The sequence below is a fragment of the Coenobita brevimanus genome, chromosome 56, assembly GCF_032717465.1.
Source record: "Coenobita brevimanus isolate Jiangsu-jjx chromosome 56, ASM3271746v2, whole genome shotgun sequence".
Classification (NCBI taxonomy): Eukaryota; Metazoa; Arthropoda; class Malacostraca; order Decapoda; family Coenobitidae; genus Coenobita; species Coenobita brevimanus.
This window is the reverse complement of record NC_137009.1, coordinates 5,565,010-5,580,761: the sequence shown is the minus strand read 5'-3', so window position 1 is coordinate 5,580,761 and position 15,752 is coordinate 5,565,010. Positions and strand designations below refer to the sequence as shown.

Below are 15,752 nucleotides of genomic sequence, written 5' to 3'. Positions count from 1 at the left end.
TGAGCAAACGCAGATTGAATTAGCTAAGTCCCAGCTAGCCCTGCAGGAGTCTCGTGCTAAGGAGGCGGAGGCTCGTATTCAGGAGGCACAGATACACGCACAAGTTGAACTTGCCAGGATTCAGGCAGACCATGAGTATCGCATGAAACAAGGTGGAACTGGATCATCTAGCTCTGACGATTTTGATGTGGCTAAAAATGTTAAACTTGTCCCTCCTTTTAATGAATCTGATTTAACAAAGTATTTTCAGTTGTTTGAGAGGGTAGCTACAGGTTTTAATTGGCCCAAAAAGTATTGGCCAGTACTCCTTCAAACTGTTCTCACCGGTAAAGCTCAAGTAACTTATGCATCTTTGCCTCAGGATCAATCTGATAATTATGATGTAGTTAAGAGCTTGATTCTTAAGGCCTATGAGCTTGTTCCTGAAGCCTATTGAGTAAAATTTAGGACAACTTACAAGCAAGATAAGCAATCCCATGTTGTGTATGCAAAAATCAAAGAAGATCTGTTAGAGCAGTGGTTAAATTCTAAGAATGTGGATTCTGATTTTGGTAAATTTAAGCAGATGATTTTGCTGGAGGACTTCAAAAGGTGTATTAGTAAAGATGTAAGCCTATATCTTGATGAGAAAAGAATAGATCATTTGTCTGATGCTGCAGTTTTAGCTGATGAGTATGTTCTTACTCACAGGAGATATTCTAAAGAAAAAGGGAAAGCTGAGAGTAAGTACGTTGCCCCTACTCAGAGTACAGGTAACAGGAAAGAGAATAAAGATGATGTTTCTCAGGAAGTAAATACCAGCTTCACCTCTAGATTTCAGAAAAGTAAATGTACTTATTGTAGTAAGCTTGGTCATACTAAGGAGAAATGTTTCAGGAGACAGCGTGATGTGAACAAAAAGGAGTCTTTAAATATATTCAGTCAATTGGTCTAGTGTCCACCCTTGAGAGTTCCCAGAATTCTTTAACCGAGTTAACTGAACCTGCTTTGAGGGGTAACTTAAATTCTCATGATGGAGCTCCTCTTTCGAGCAGTAACGTGGGTGACACTCTCAAGAGTCATGTGCTAATTTCCTGTCTGATGGTTTTGTCAGTCCTCAGGACATTAATGACAGGAAATGAGTTCAAATATATCGTGATACAGGTGCTTGCCAATCCCTTATGCTGACCAGTGTTCTAGGCTCTAATGTTAATTCCTCTGATGAAACTGTAATCTTACAAGGTGTAGGGAATAATTACTTCTCTGTCCCTCTGTGCAGAGTGAATTTAGAGTCTGCTTTTGTTAATGGTTCCGTTATGGTTGGGTTGGTTGAGACACTCCCAATGTCAGGTGTAACTTCCTTACTTGGAAATGATATTGGTGGAAGTCAGGTGTGTCCAGCTCCTCAGTTGTCTGGTGAGCCAGTGGCTGCAACCCAGGATTGTGATGTCCCTGATGTGTTCCCTGCATGTGCTGTCACTAGGGCTAAGTCTAAAGTTACTGGTGACTTAGAGGATAATGATGATGATGATGTTATCCTAGCTGACACTTTTCTTGCTAATTTGGACCACTCACCAGATGAGGCAGTACCCCGTAGTCTTGATAATTTGTCTCGTCAAGAGTTGGTTGAGTTGCAGGTTGCTGACCCTGAGTTGAAAGGTCTAGCTAACTCTGCTTGCAGTGAGGAAGAGTCAGCTGGTGCTTCTACTTGTTATTATATAAAGTCAGGAGTACTTATGAGGAAGTGGAGACCCCCAATAGCATCAGCCGACTGTGAATGGGAGGTTGTACATCAAGTTGTCATCCCTCGTGTTTGTAGGCAGGATATCATTAGAGTGGCTCATGATTCCAGTTTGGCAGGACACCTTGGAGTGAGGAAGACTGTGGCACGCATTTTGAAACACTTCTGCTGGCCAGGTATCTTCAGGGATGTTTCCTGGTATTGTAAGTCTTGTCACACCTGTCAAGTTGTGGGGAAGTGTAATCAGACCGAAAAGGTTGCACCTCTAGTTCCCATCCCTCCTTTTGAAGCGCCTTTCACCCGTGTGTTGGTGGATATTGTGGGCCCTCTTCCTAAGACTTCTTCAGGATTTTCTTATATGTTGACCCTGATTGATATGGCTACTCGTTATCCTGAAGCCATTCCACTTAGAAATATCTCAGCAAAGAACGTGGTTAAGGAAATGCTGGGGTTCTTCACAAAGTTTGGTCTGCCCAAGGAGGTACAGTCAGACCGGGGAAGTAATTTCATGTCAAATGTTTTCAAGCAGTCTCTGAAAGAGTTGGGCATCACCCAGATCACGTCTTCAGCTTACCATCCCCAGACCCAAGGAGCATTGGAGAGATATCATCAAACACTCAAATCGATGCTCAAGAAATACTGTTTGGAACATCAGAAAGACTGGGATAAAGGTCTTCCACTCGTCGTATTTGCCGCAAGAGAATCTCCAAATGAATCACTGGGCTTCTCACCTTTTGAACTACTGTTTGGCCATGAAGTAAGAGGACCCCTTAAGCTACTCAAGGAATGCTGGCTGTCGGAGGAAGATGACGTCAACCTGCTGGAGTATGTGATGAAGTTCAAAGAACGGCTGTCCACTGCTTTACAGCTGGCGAGAGAGAATTTAGGAGCTGCTCAGGAGAAAATGAAGACTTGGTATGATAAGAAGTCCAGGTTACGCCACTTTCAGCCAGGAGATCAGGTTTTGATTCTGCTACCAGTGCATGGGCAACCTCTTCAAGCCAAGTTTAGTGGTCCTTATTTCGTGGAGAAGAAACTAAGTGATGTCAACTATATCATCGCCACACCAGATCGTAGAAAGAACAAGCAACTTTGTCACATCAACATGCTAAAGTTATATCACAGGCGGGACGAAAATAACCCAGTCTGCACTGTAGCTGTTCCACCCGAGTCTGCAAGTGAAGCTCTCCCATGCAGTATGAGCCTGAGTGATAGTTTGGGGAAGAATCCTGATATCATGAATGATCTCCAGACTAAGCTTTCTCATCTACCTCCCGAGGAAAGGCAGGAGTTTTCGGCATTACTGCAGGAGTACCCGCAAGTGTTCCGTGCCACTCCAGGAAGAACTACTGTGTTGATGCATGATGTCGATGTTGGAGATGCAAAGCCAATTAAACTACCTCCTTACCGTGTGAACCTAGTGAAAGTTCCTCTCATCGAGAAGGAGCTTGGCTACCTGTTGGACCACAAGATGATTGAGCCATGTCAGAGCGAGTGGAGTTCTCCTGTCACTCTAGTCCCTAAGCCAGGTGGGTCACAGCGGCTTTGCATCGACTACAGACGTGTTAATCAGATAACCAAAACAGACACTTACCCTCTCCCTCGTGTGGAAGATTGCATAGACAAGATCGGAAAGGCTAGGTACATAAGTAAGTTTGATTTGTTAAAGGGATACTGGCAAGTACCTATGACTGAACGTGCTAGGGAGATCTCATGTTTTGTAACACTAGGAAAGACTTTTGCATGTTCTGTAATGCCATATGGTATGAAGAATGCACCAGCCACATTTCAGAAGCTCATGAATGTTGTAACAGAGGGTTTGGCAGGGTGTGTTGTTTATATTGATGATGTGTTAATTTTCAGTGACAACTGGAAAGATCACCTATGCCATGTCAGTAAATTTCTTGAGCGTTTGGTTCAGGCTAATCTTGTAGCTAATTTATCAAAGTGTGAGTTTGGTCAAGCTAAAGTTCAGTACCTTGGGTACGTAATTGGTGATGGACATGTTGCACCACCAGGAGCTAAGGTTCAGGTTATAAGTGATCTTCCCAGACCTAAAAGTAGGAAAGAGCTACAAAGATTTTTGGGAATGGTAGGTATTACAGGAGATTTGTTCTTAACTTTTCTATTCTTGTATCACCACTTACAGACCTACTGAAAAAGGGAGTTAAATTTGTCTGGACCGATAACTGTGAATCCTCTTTCAACAAACTTAAAGCTATCCTATTAAGTCAGCCAGTGCTCGCTACTCCAAATTTTGCTAAGCCTTTTAAGATGGCTGTTGATGCAAGTGATACAGGAGCTGGGGCTGTTTTGCTGCAAGAGGATGATCAGGGTATTGAACACCCTGTATCTTATTACAGTAAGAAGTTCACTCCACCTCAAAAGAACTACTCAACTATTGAGAAAGAGCTTTTGGCCTTGATTTTGGGTTTACAGCATTTTTCATTTTATTTATGTTCTGGTTTTGACCCCATAGTCATTTATACCGATCATAACCCACTGAAATTCCTTAGTAAGTTTAAAGATAAAAATCAGAGATTGACAAGATGGAGTCTACTTCAGGAGTATTCATTAGACATACAACATGTGAAGGGGAAAGAAAATGTTATTGCAGATTGCTTATCTAGACTTTAGACAGATTGTTTTAGAGTAATAAGAAATTTCCTTTGTAAATTTCTTTTTTCTTTGTGGGGAGGTGTTACATAGCCTATGATTTCATCATCCTTTGTGTAATTCTAACGTACAGTGTGCTGCCTGTTTGATCACGAGCGTGTTCTACCTCACTCCCCCCCTTCTACCGTTATAGTAGAGTAAGTCGTTCTTTCTGTTGTTCAGAACAGGATTGTCAACTCTTTGTCCCCTATAGCTTCATTTGCGCGTCCTTCTTACAAGTTGTATCAAGCTCTGCCGGCCCCTATATAATGAGCTCAGTCTCTACATTATTGCCACTTAGATCTACTCCTCATTTTGTTCACATCTCTGTCCTCCCCTGTACAGTTATTATTGTGAGTGCTCAGGAAGTCTCCAACCATCTAGCAGCTGTGTAATTTGAGTGTAACTGTTATTGCATTTTTTCTTGTACGGTGTAGCCCAAGTTGTTAATTCTTAGGCCTAAAGTCGTTCTATTTTATGAAGGCAGTTTGGGTGGGGCGATTTGGGACCTCACACTGTTAGCTCTGTTGTCACATCGCCGCCGACACACGTGTAATTATTTGTGTTCACCTCTCTCTCTCTCCCTCTCACTCTCCTGTTTTAAGCTAGTAACTACTTATAAATGAATTTTAAACACTCTGTATAGATGTAATTCAGTAAAAAAGCTATAGTATAGTATAAATCTCATAAGACTTGTCAGAGTTGCTTTTGCGACGTTGTCAGGTGGTGACACGAGGGACAGCCCTGCGTGAGCGGGTCATACTCGGTCAGTCTCCCGCCATGGAAGTTATAAAAAAAAAAAAACGCACCTATAGACTTTTACCTCAGGGATGGTGTTGAAAAAAAGTCGAAAACAAGAGAGAAATTAAAGAAAATACAATTAGTAGTAGTTAATATAAATATGAGAGAGAGAGAGAGAGAGAGAGAGAGAGAGAAGAGCACGTGTGTGGCGATGATGTGACAACAGAGCTAACAGACTGAGGTCCCAGAGCGCCCCACCCAAACTGCCTTCATAAAATAGAACGACTATAGTGAGGTTTTTGTGATTCATGTGTTTTTGTCAGTCATTTTTGATAATATTTTGTATCTGTAATAATATATCTTGCATTCACTGAGTATTATCTAGTATTGTCATTTTATCAGGGCTGACTTAGATAAATTTACTCTTGCTAATTTCGTGTTAATAGAGGCTATTGCAGTTAACTATATATTTAACCTGTTTTTTGCCATTACATTATCCTTATGAGTCCTGAATGTTTTGTTGTTAGTTTGAGCATTAAACTTTAACTTGTAATTTTATCTAACTCTTTTGTTTTGAACCTGGAACTTTACGGGACAGTAGTGATTTTTAGTATTCTCACTTAAAGTGTACATTTTCTTTCTCTGTTCCGTAACAATATATATATATATATATATATATATATATATATATATATATATATATATATATATATGTGTGTGTGTGTGTGTGTGTGTGTGTGTGTGTGTGTGTGTGTGTGTGTATCGTTCTGCTGTCGAAATAAAATTAATCAGTATCATTGCACAGAATAATGAGGCCAATGACGCAAAATAATTCGTTAAGGCGGAAAGCATTACACGAAATATCCAATACTATTCATAGCACGAACCAGAAAGATGTGATGGAGTTACTTTTATCTATAGTCTGTATGATGTCTTGCGACTGGGTGGCAAGTATGATGTGGTATACGGTTTTTCAGGTTTGTGTGCCAAAGATTTCGTGGCAAATTTCACCTTGACGTTGATTCTGGGGCAGATGGATAACATGATAGATTCATGATGTTGTGGCATGAGTCTCGTCCGAACATGAGTTCAGTGACCTGTAGGTTAAAGATGCGTTTCTGTAGCTATAGAGGGGCGTTAGTATGACCAGACAACGGAGCTTCTCGGTAATATCATTGTCACACTGTGAATGCTTTCCTTTCCAGGAACAAGGTAGGAGATAAAGATAATGAAGCATAGAGAGAGATAATGAAATTAGTTTTCTTTGTAAACATCCCCTTTGAGTTCCTCTTCAATGATCGGCCTTCTCTCTGACGGGGGAGTGCTGGCTATGAGTCAGGGAGAGACGTCCAGAGCAGTTCATGTGAAATGGTAGGATTCCAGGATACACAGTAGCGTATTTATTCTATCCTGTCCACAGTTCCTAACCTATTTCTGCTCAGGTAATATCCAAGTATAGGCAGATTAGTAAGTTGCTTTGTACAGTACCCAACGAAGTCATTCCTACCTAATATTTAAGTTTCTTCGTATTTCATGCCATTTTGAATAAGTATTAAAGTTGTTTTCAAGTTGTGAGAGTGACTCGGTTCTGTAAGATGAAAACAAGCCGACATTGTCAACATCCGTGGCTTGAATTCAGAGTCAAATACAGGCACACGCAGATAGCGAGGCGACTGTTCTTTTGCTGCATTACCCTGTGGTATTCTCAATGGCTTTGTAGACTTCCCAACTACTCTTCCTTGGCTATTTATTCTGCACACTAAGCCTCAATATCCTCTTCTGGAATAAGGATGCAAAATATGTCGATGCTAATATTATAAATACATAGTTGTAAATCGTCTGTCTATCTATCAATCTATTGTCAGAGGCCTTAATCCCGTAAGGGGTGGCCACAAACAAATCGCCTCCATGTCGCCCTGTTCCCCGCCAATTCACTACAAGGCTCCCAGCTCACCCTTCTCACATATATCTCTCCACTCCATCCCTCCATCTCATCCTCGGCCTTCTCCTCCGTCTGCCCTCCTCCATCACACACACACACACACACACATATATATATATATATATATATATATATATATATATATATATATATATATATATATATATATATATATATATATATATATAAATATAGATAGATAGATAGATATGTATATGTATATATAAATATGTATATATAAATATATATATATATATATATATATATATATATATATATATATATATATATATATATATATATATATATATATATATATACGTCACTGATTGCATCGCGCAGTTGACCCTTGTGCGGTGTGGTGCGGTGAGGATCTGTCCATTCTCCCCTTTGGGACTAAGATGCGAATGAATGTGTTTGAATGGATGAGTAAATGGGGAGTGTGTCGTCCTGTCTCGGCTACCTCCCTTTCCTTGAGGGAAGCAGCCTAGGTATATAGATAGATAGATATTTGCCTCTCATCTATTCACCTTCATTTTGAAATATTCTCTTACCAGACAACCTTGTGCCTTATTATAAATGTCTTTCCATCGTTTTGCCTCATTATCCATCACCTGTACTCCTGCACACTGGTGGCTGTCATGGTGTAGTCAGCCATGAGACCCTTAGTACCAAAACTTCTTCAAATGCAAACCATGTCATATTTGCCAGCCAGTCATTGGTTTTCGTACAGACTGTTTATGTACACAGTTAAATCCATTCTCTCTCTGTGTACAGTGGTTCATAAATTATAGTGTTCCTCTTCCGCTCCGCCAGGCAGTTTCTCATGTGTTGTGGGGACGACCCGCTGAGCGTTATCAATGTCTTCTCTGTGTTATTTTTCAATTTCCCATCCCTACTTCCACACCCACATCCATACCAGCACACTGAATCATTCTTGCAACACATCATATAGGTGCCGCCAGAGAAGTGTCCGACGGAGTGCTATTTATGGATTATTCTATCTATCCTACCACATAGACAACCACATTGCTTATATACCATATACAGATAACTCCCTTAACTGTATATCTTACCTTATACACCTGCCCCCTGATAGGAGTCATGATGCTATCACCCACGAGATCTTTGGCACCAAAACCTGAGCAGTTGCAAACGACTTCATACTTGCCAGACAGTTCCTCCAGGCTGTTTAAGTGACGATCCTCTATTACACCACCATGGCTTGTAAATCTGGAAACATTTCAGTTTAGAATCCTTTAGGGTACTCCACATTATACTTTCAACATCGTATTTGTCAAGCAGTTCCTCCAGGCTGTTTAAATGAGGCCTTTCTATTACACCACCACAGCTTGGGAGTCTGGGGACATCGTATCTTAGAATACTTTCAGACATTTTTCATCATACTTTAGAACACCATACTCTACATTACACTTTTTTGTTCATGCAAGGAAGAAGGAACCAAAGGCCAGGAGCACGAAAACCGCTCCTTCCAAGAAAATATCAAAAACAATACAAATGAGAACCAAATGCAAGATCCGTTCATTTTGAGATGCCTGGACACACTACGTTTGATAGACTGGAGATCATAGGAAGTAGGAAATACAGATAGAAGGAGACAGTTCCAGAGCTGACCTGTGCATAAATGAAGTACTGGGAGTAACTCTTGCATTAGAGGGTTGGACAGAAAAGGGATGAGAGTTTGTTGCTAGATGGGTGCTATGCATCCGTCGTAGAGGTGGAGGGATAGAAACAGACAGTTGAGAGGAGCAGTGACCAATGAAATAGGAATAGAGAAGAGATAAAGAGGAACAGTGCGGCGAAGAGACACAGGTTAAAGGAAGCCAGTAAGAGGAGGAGAGTTAATGAGATGAAAAACCTTTGACTCCACCCTATTGAGAAGAGCTGTATGTGGGAAGCCTCCCCACACACGAGAGTTGTACTCTACACAGGGATGAATAAAACCTATGTATAAAGTCAACAACTGTGCAGGGGGAAAGGAGGTAACGAGTCGGTTTAGCACACATAACCTTTAGGAAACAGATTATACAACAGATGCAATATGATCTTTCCAAGATAAATTCCGAGTAAATGAAACCCAAAGCAAGTTCAAGGATGATGCAGGATTAAGCTGGATATTATCAAACATTAGGGGGTACTCCTGTGGAAGATTTTGTCGGGTTGATAGGTTTGAAAATTTAGTCTTTGATTCATTTAAAACAATAAGATTATTTTTTACCCCAGCCAGAGATACGAACCAAGTCAGACATAAGGTGTGCTATAGCCTCATCCTTTGTTTGTTGAAGTAACTGTTAAGATGGACGTTGTGGGAACCGAATGGAAAAGTGGGTGGAATCATCAGTGTACGAGTGAATAGGGATAGATATACAGCTTAGAAAGACACTGATGAATAAAAGGAAGAGAGTTGGTGATAGGACAAAACCCTGAGGAACACAACTGTTGATAGATCTAGGAGAACAACGATGGCCGTCTACAACAGCAGCTTTAGAATGACTAGAAAGGAAGCTATGAGTGAAGGCACAGATAGAAAGATAGAAACCATAAGAGGGCGTTTCGAAATTAAAGATTAATAGCAGATTCGATCGAAAGCCTTTGAGATGTAAAGCGCAGTGGCAAGTTCTGAAAGAAGGATGACCAGGAGTCTTAAAGGTAGGTGAGAAGGTCACCAGTGTAGCATCCTTGACAGATGACGATTAGAAAGAAGGTTGTGATGGGAAAGATGCTTTAAAATTTTTGTGTTAAGGATTGTCTCGAAAACTTTTGAGACACAGGATAAAGCAACTGGACAATAGAGGGTTGGGAATGGTCACCCTTCTTTGGGACTGGCTGAATGAGAGCAAACTTCCAGCAAGAAGGAAAGGTACAAGTTGAAAGACAAAGGCGAAAAAGTTTACCTAGGCAGGGTGTAAGCACAGAGGTACAGTTCTTGAGGACAACAGGAGGGACTCCATCAGGCCTATATGCCTTGTTAGTATTAAGGCCAGTGATGGTAGAAAATACATGAGCTGAAGAAATTTTATGTCAGGCATGAGGAAGTCAGAAGAGGGAAGTGATGGAGGAACAACACTGGAATCGTCTAGGGTGGAATTGGAGAAAGTCAGAGCGAAGAGATCTGCTTTTTATCAGTAGAAGAAATAGTTACAAAGCCATCAAAGTAGAAAAGGAGAGGGAAGTATGATGAAGTTAAGTTGTTAGAAAGGTTTTTTGGCAAGGTGCCAGAAGGAGTGGAAAGAATTCGAGTTGGAGTGTTGTGAGCATTTAGTATGGACGATATTACTATTACCAGAGCAAAGAACAGACTTAGCACGATTCCGGGCAGAAACATAAAAAAGATGCGATTCAGGGCTGGGTTGGCTATGGTACCTTTTACAGGCCCTCTCCTTGTTGCAGACAGCATTAGAACAAGCGTGATTAAATCAAGGCTTTCTTGGATTAGACAATGGATATGAGAAGGGAATGTATGCTTCCAAGAATAACCTCCTTAATGCACAAGGCACACTCAGATGGCTCCCAGCCATGGAAGCAATAAAAATTCCAGGGAAAATCAAAGAAGTACTGCCTGAGGGCCTCCCAATCCACAGCTCGAAAGTACCATAGTAAACATTTCTTTGGGGGGTCCACAGGCCATACCAGAGCAATAGGACAGGTCAGAGTAATAAGGTTGTGATCGGAGTAGCCTAACGGAGAGGAAAGATTAACATTTTAAGCAGAAGGATTAGTTGTAAGGAAGAAGTCAAGTATGTTGGAGCTCTCTCTAAGGTGGTCAGGGATACGGGTAGGGTGCTGTTCAAGCTACTCTAGGTCATTAAGGATAGAAAATGTTAAGGCTTTTTCACCAGGTGGATCAGTGAAATGAGAGGAGATCCAAATGTAGTGATGAACATTGAAATCTCCTAGAATGGAGATTTCAGAGAAAGGAGAAATGAATAGAATGTGTTCCATCGTACAAGTCAGACAGTCAAAGATTTCTTGATAGCCAATAGAATTTGGTGATAAGTAAACAGTGAAGATATATTGTTTAGTCAGAGAATGACAGGAGAGCTGCAGCCAGACAGTAAAGAATTCAGAAGAATCAAGTTCAGGAACACTAGAGCAAGATAAGTCATTGCGTACATATATACAACAGCCACCTTTGGCTTTGAATTGAGTTAAGAGAAAGTAGGAGGATACAGAAAAGGGTTTGCTGTCAGTTGCCTCAGACAGCTGAATTTCAGTTAACCCATACCCTCCCTACATCATATGTTGTACACCAGTAGATGATAGCTGCCATGGACCCACCGTCAGACACCGTACGATTCGCAATTGCAAGGCACATTGCGTGCACATTTTTCAAATTTTGCGGGTGATTCATGGGAAGCAGAAGCGTGAGACCTTCCTCTAGTGCATGTTTGTGGAAAAAACATTATCAGCTAGTCAAGTGTGCCAGAAATCGGCGATTTATGGGTGGTTACATTATGAACCTATGTTTTTTTCACCCATTTTATATATATATATATATATATATATATATATATATATATATATATATATATATATATATATATATATACCACAATATTGTTGCAGTATATGTACTTTTGTAGCAAATAAACAAGTGCTCATGGGCCCACCAGGCCCCTTGCACTTGCTCCTGCGGAGGGCTCTTGCGTTTATGTGCTATTCTAGTGTAACGGTGTCACTTGGATTTTTTGCAGCTAACCAATTGACTGTGCTATTTGCAGCTTCGGAACTGGAACCCAAGTTGTCCAAATGCAAGTCCGAAGTACACACACAGACACACGGCTACTGCAACAGTTTATTTTAGTTCTACCTCTGGACAAAAAATTCTACGGAGATCCTATGCCAGGCTCCGGGAGCAGCGTTTTTTAGTCAAAATGTGATCGCTCATTAAATATGGTAAAAGTTTTTCAATCGTGATGAGACCAAGTTGTTTTGCATCAGCGATTTTTTTTGCGATTTTTTTTCCCATTTTGGTGCGATTTGAATGTGTAGGTTCCGCTGCCCAAACTCACACACACACACACACACACACACACACACACACACACGGCTACTGCTCTAGTATATTAGATGTAAATATATGTATTTAGGTTGGTTTTTATTAGTTACCCTCTTCCTTCCCACTGTAGAAAACGGAGCAGCCGCACCGGCCCGGTCACAGAACACCTGGCTGAGGTGAGGGGGGACCCACCTTAGGAGCACTTACGGGTGACAGAAGCAACTTTCATGGTGATTTTCATTAGTTTCTCACCAAAAGCGAATGTTTGAGCAAAATATTAATAAATAAATAATTTGAAAACTAATATTATTGGGTTTTCAGGGGTTGGGGGAGCCCCAAAAAACCTGGAGGGTATGGGTTAAGAAGAGATGGTGAGGTTTAGAGGAGAGGTGGTGTTCAACAGAGAAAGTTAGAGGAAAGGCCATGAATGTTGCAGAAATGAAGAAGAAGTGAGTCAGACAGTGGGTCCAGGCAGCTCGTTGAGTCGTCACCAGGAGAGGGGCGGATGGTGGGGGCATTTATGGTTCCCCCCCCCCGAGACACGGAGGCTTAGTTAATGTGTGCCATTTTTATTTTTGTATTTTGAAAAGGAAGTGTAGTGTGTATTGTGCATGTAGATTGGTGTTGACAGTTAGAGAAACTTGTACTCTCTGTGTTACTGAAACACTGAAAAAGTATTCTTGTTTGCCAGTTGCTCCGGACTGATTTAGTGCTGCTATTCTACTGTACAAAATTGACTTGTGAATCCGCAAAGACCAAGTCAGAATACCTGAGAAGACAATAATGCCTCTGAAAAGTTTACGTTGACAGAAATTATACTATTAATTATACTATTAATTAACGTGCACACCTAGAATAATACTGCACATTAATATTTTAGTAGGCCTACACTATAGCCATTATCAAGATTCTGTAGATAACACTGTTATTACCTTATCCGTGTTGTGTATGTTTCAAGCTTCTGAACTGACCAGTTCCTAGGTTAATTTCTCTCTCTCTCTCTCTCTCTCTCTCTCTATCTCTCTCTCTCTCTCTCTCTCTCTCGGTACATACTTGCGTGTTAGGTAAGGTAGGTAGTAAGTACAATCCGTCACCAGAGTAGTAATGAATGTACCATACTTAAAGCCAAGGGTCGACAGTTCTTCTGAGGTACAGTTTCGGTATTCTTCTAGGATCCGCTTGAACATCTCGTCCTGTGAAGAGTTGGAAAGGAATTCATAATCATCATCATCATCATCATCATCATCATCATCGTTTACAATGATCGAAGGGGGCCAATGAATGGTGCTGCTGTGCATCTCGGGTGGAGCAACTTTGGGTCCACCCGGAAGCCAAACCTCCCCACGTTTCCCTGCAACATGCCATGGGAAGTGCTCTGATCCAACCCTGGCAAGGTGTTGTCTACCATACAGGGGTACCAGATCCTTACATCGTGTATGTTCTACACTGTGCCTGTAGGACGGATCCACAGAAGCAGATATTTACCCGTGGTCGTTGAGTTTTCTCAGCCTCACAGACTAGGGTTAAACAACAATAATAACAACATCATCGTCAACAACAACAACAATTGCCATAAGCTCCCTGCCAAGCTGAGGCCTTAACAGTTACCTTATTATATATTAGTGATAGAATCCCAAGAAAGATTATAATGATGAGGAAAAATGATATGATCTGATATAATGAAAACTGCTGGAATATTCAGCGAGATAAGGAACCTCGTTTATGGACTCGTTTTTGTACACGATCTTGCTGAGAGAATTATATTAGACTGCAGTGTGAAGCCCAGACAGTATATTCTGTTGAGGCTGAGTACAGGAATAAGTTACAAGATATCTTGGTTGGTGTTTATGCTTAGTTTTTGGTTCTGTTATATTTAACCTTTGTGAGGAATCTAAACCCCTGGGTTCCATTTCTGAGAGTAATCAAAATGATGAGGAGGTTGCATTTCCCCGTTCTTGCATCTCTGAGCCTAAGTTTGTCTGGATTTAGATACACTTAATTTGAAACTTATTTCAAAGGTTTGATCCCTTTGGTGGGAGTGACCCTATTGTTTTTCCTCCATTTTTGTACAGGGTTCAACAGCCTGTTAGTATACCAACTCACTGCTGTTTTGTAAATTTTAATTCATCGCAGCATTTACTCCCCCCCTGGGGGTAGGGGGGTTTCTCAAGAATACTCCCCCAGTATCCCTGCTTGTCGTAAAAGGCGACTAAAAGGGTTAGTGGAGGGTTAGTGCCCCTTCCCGGAAAACAACTAACTAAAAAAAACAAACAAGAAGCCCCAGACAAGGACTGACCAAACGATGATGACCCAGGACCGGACAAAGGACTTGGTAATGGGTACATGGAATGTAAGAGGAGCGAATGATGAGGTGAAAGAGAGAGAGATTGTCCAGGTGCTTGAGGGTGAGAAACTGGATGTATGTGGAATAACTGAAACAAAATGGCGAGGAGAAAGTGTGAGAGAATGGGAGTATGGATGGGGTATATGTACAGGAGTAGGTGAGAATGAGAGGGCAAAAGAAGGAGTATGTATAGTTGTGGGTAAAAGATGGAAGAAGAGCATAAGACAATATGTATCAGTTGGGTCAAGGATTGTGTGGGTAAAATTGAAAGTTGGAATACAAATGTGGGTGATTGTGTGTGTATGCGCCAACACAAGATCGTGCTAGAAGAGTGAGAGAAGAATTCTGGACAAATGTAGAAGTGTGCATGGAATAGTTTGGAAGGAATGAGAGAGTGTTTTTGATCGGTGATATGAATGGTAAAGTTGGGAATGTGAAGGTGGATGGAATAGTTGGTGAGTGGGGTGTGCCTGCTGAGATAGATGAGAATGGGAGTGCGTTAGTGGACATTTGTGCTGGGAGGGGGTTGGTGATAGCCAATACCCTCTTCAGGCATAAAATGATTCACAGGTATACATGGCGAGTGATGAGAAGGGTGGGTAGCGAACTGAATGAAAGGAAGGCAATGACTGATTATGTGTGTGTGGATGAAAGGATGCGAAGATGTGTAATGGATGCAAGAGCTTATAGAGGCTGGGGGAATGGACTTTCTGACCACTACTTGGTGGTGGCCAGAATTAGGATTCAAGTAAGATGGAGGAATAGAAGAAGGGAAAGACGAGAGGAAGGAGTAGTTGCAAGGAGAGTGGAAAGGTTACAAGAGGATGAGAAAAAGGCAGAGTATAAGAGAGAAGTGGGGGAACGATTGGCCAAATATGAATTGGAGCAGATGGGAGACGTGGAAGGTGTGTGTAGGATATTTACAGAAGAAATATGTGCAGCATGTGATGTGGTGTGTGGAAGGAAGAGAAGACGGAGGGGGGTGGAAGGAACAGCGTGGTGGACTGAAGAGGTGAGACAGGCTGTGGTACAAAAGAAGAAAGCATGCAATGAATGGATGAGAATTAGGGGCGTGGAAGAAGTTGAGAGGCGGAAGAAAGAGTTATATGTAGAAAGAAAGAGAGAGGTGAAAAGATTAGTAAGAGAGAGTAAGAAGAGAGTGGATGAGGAATTTGGAAGGAATTTGAGTGTAAAGTGGAGGGACTGTAAGAAAATGTTCTGGAAAGAAGGGAAAAGAGTAAGACAGGGTGGAAGTGAAGTTAGCAGGGGAGTGAAAGATAAAAATGGTAGATTACTATTGGAGAAGGGAGAAAAAGTGAGCAGATGGAGA

At 41.3% G+C, this 15,752-nt stretch overlaps 1 pseudogene; it reads right to left on the bottom strand.

Annotated features, from left to right (window-relative positions):
• Positions 1 to 15,752, bottom strand: part of LOC145401762 (D-aspartate oxidase-like) — an 87,151-nt pseudogene that overhangs the window by 22,451 nt on the left and 48,948 nt on the right.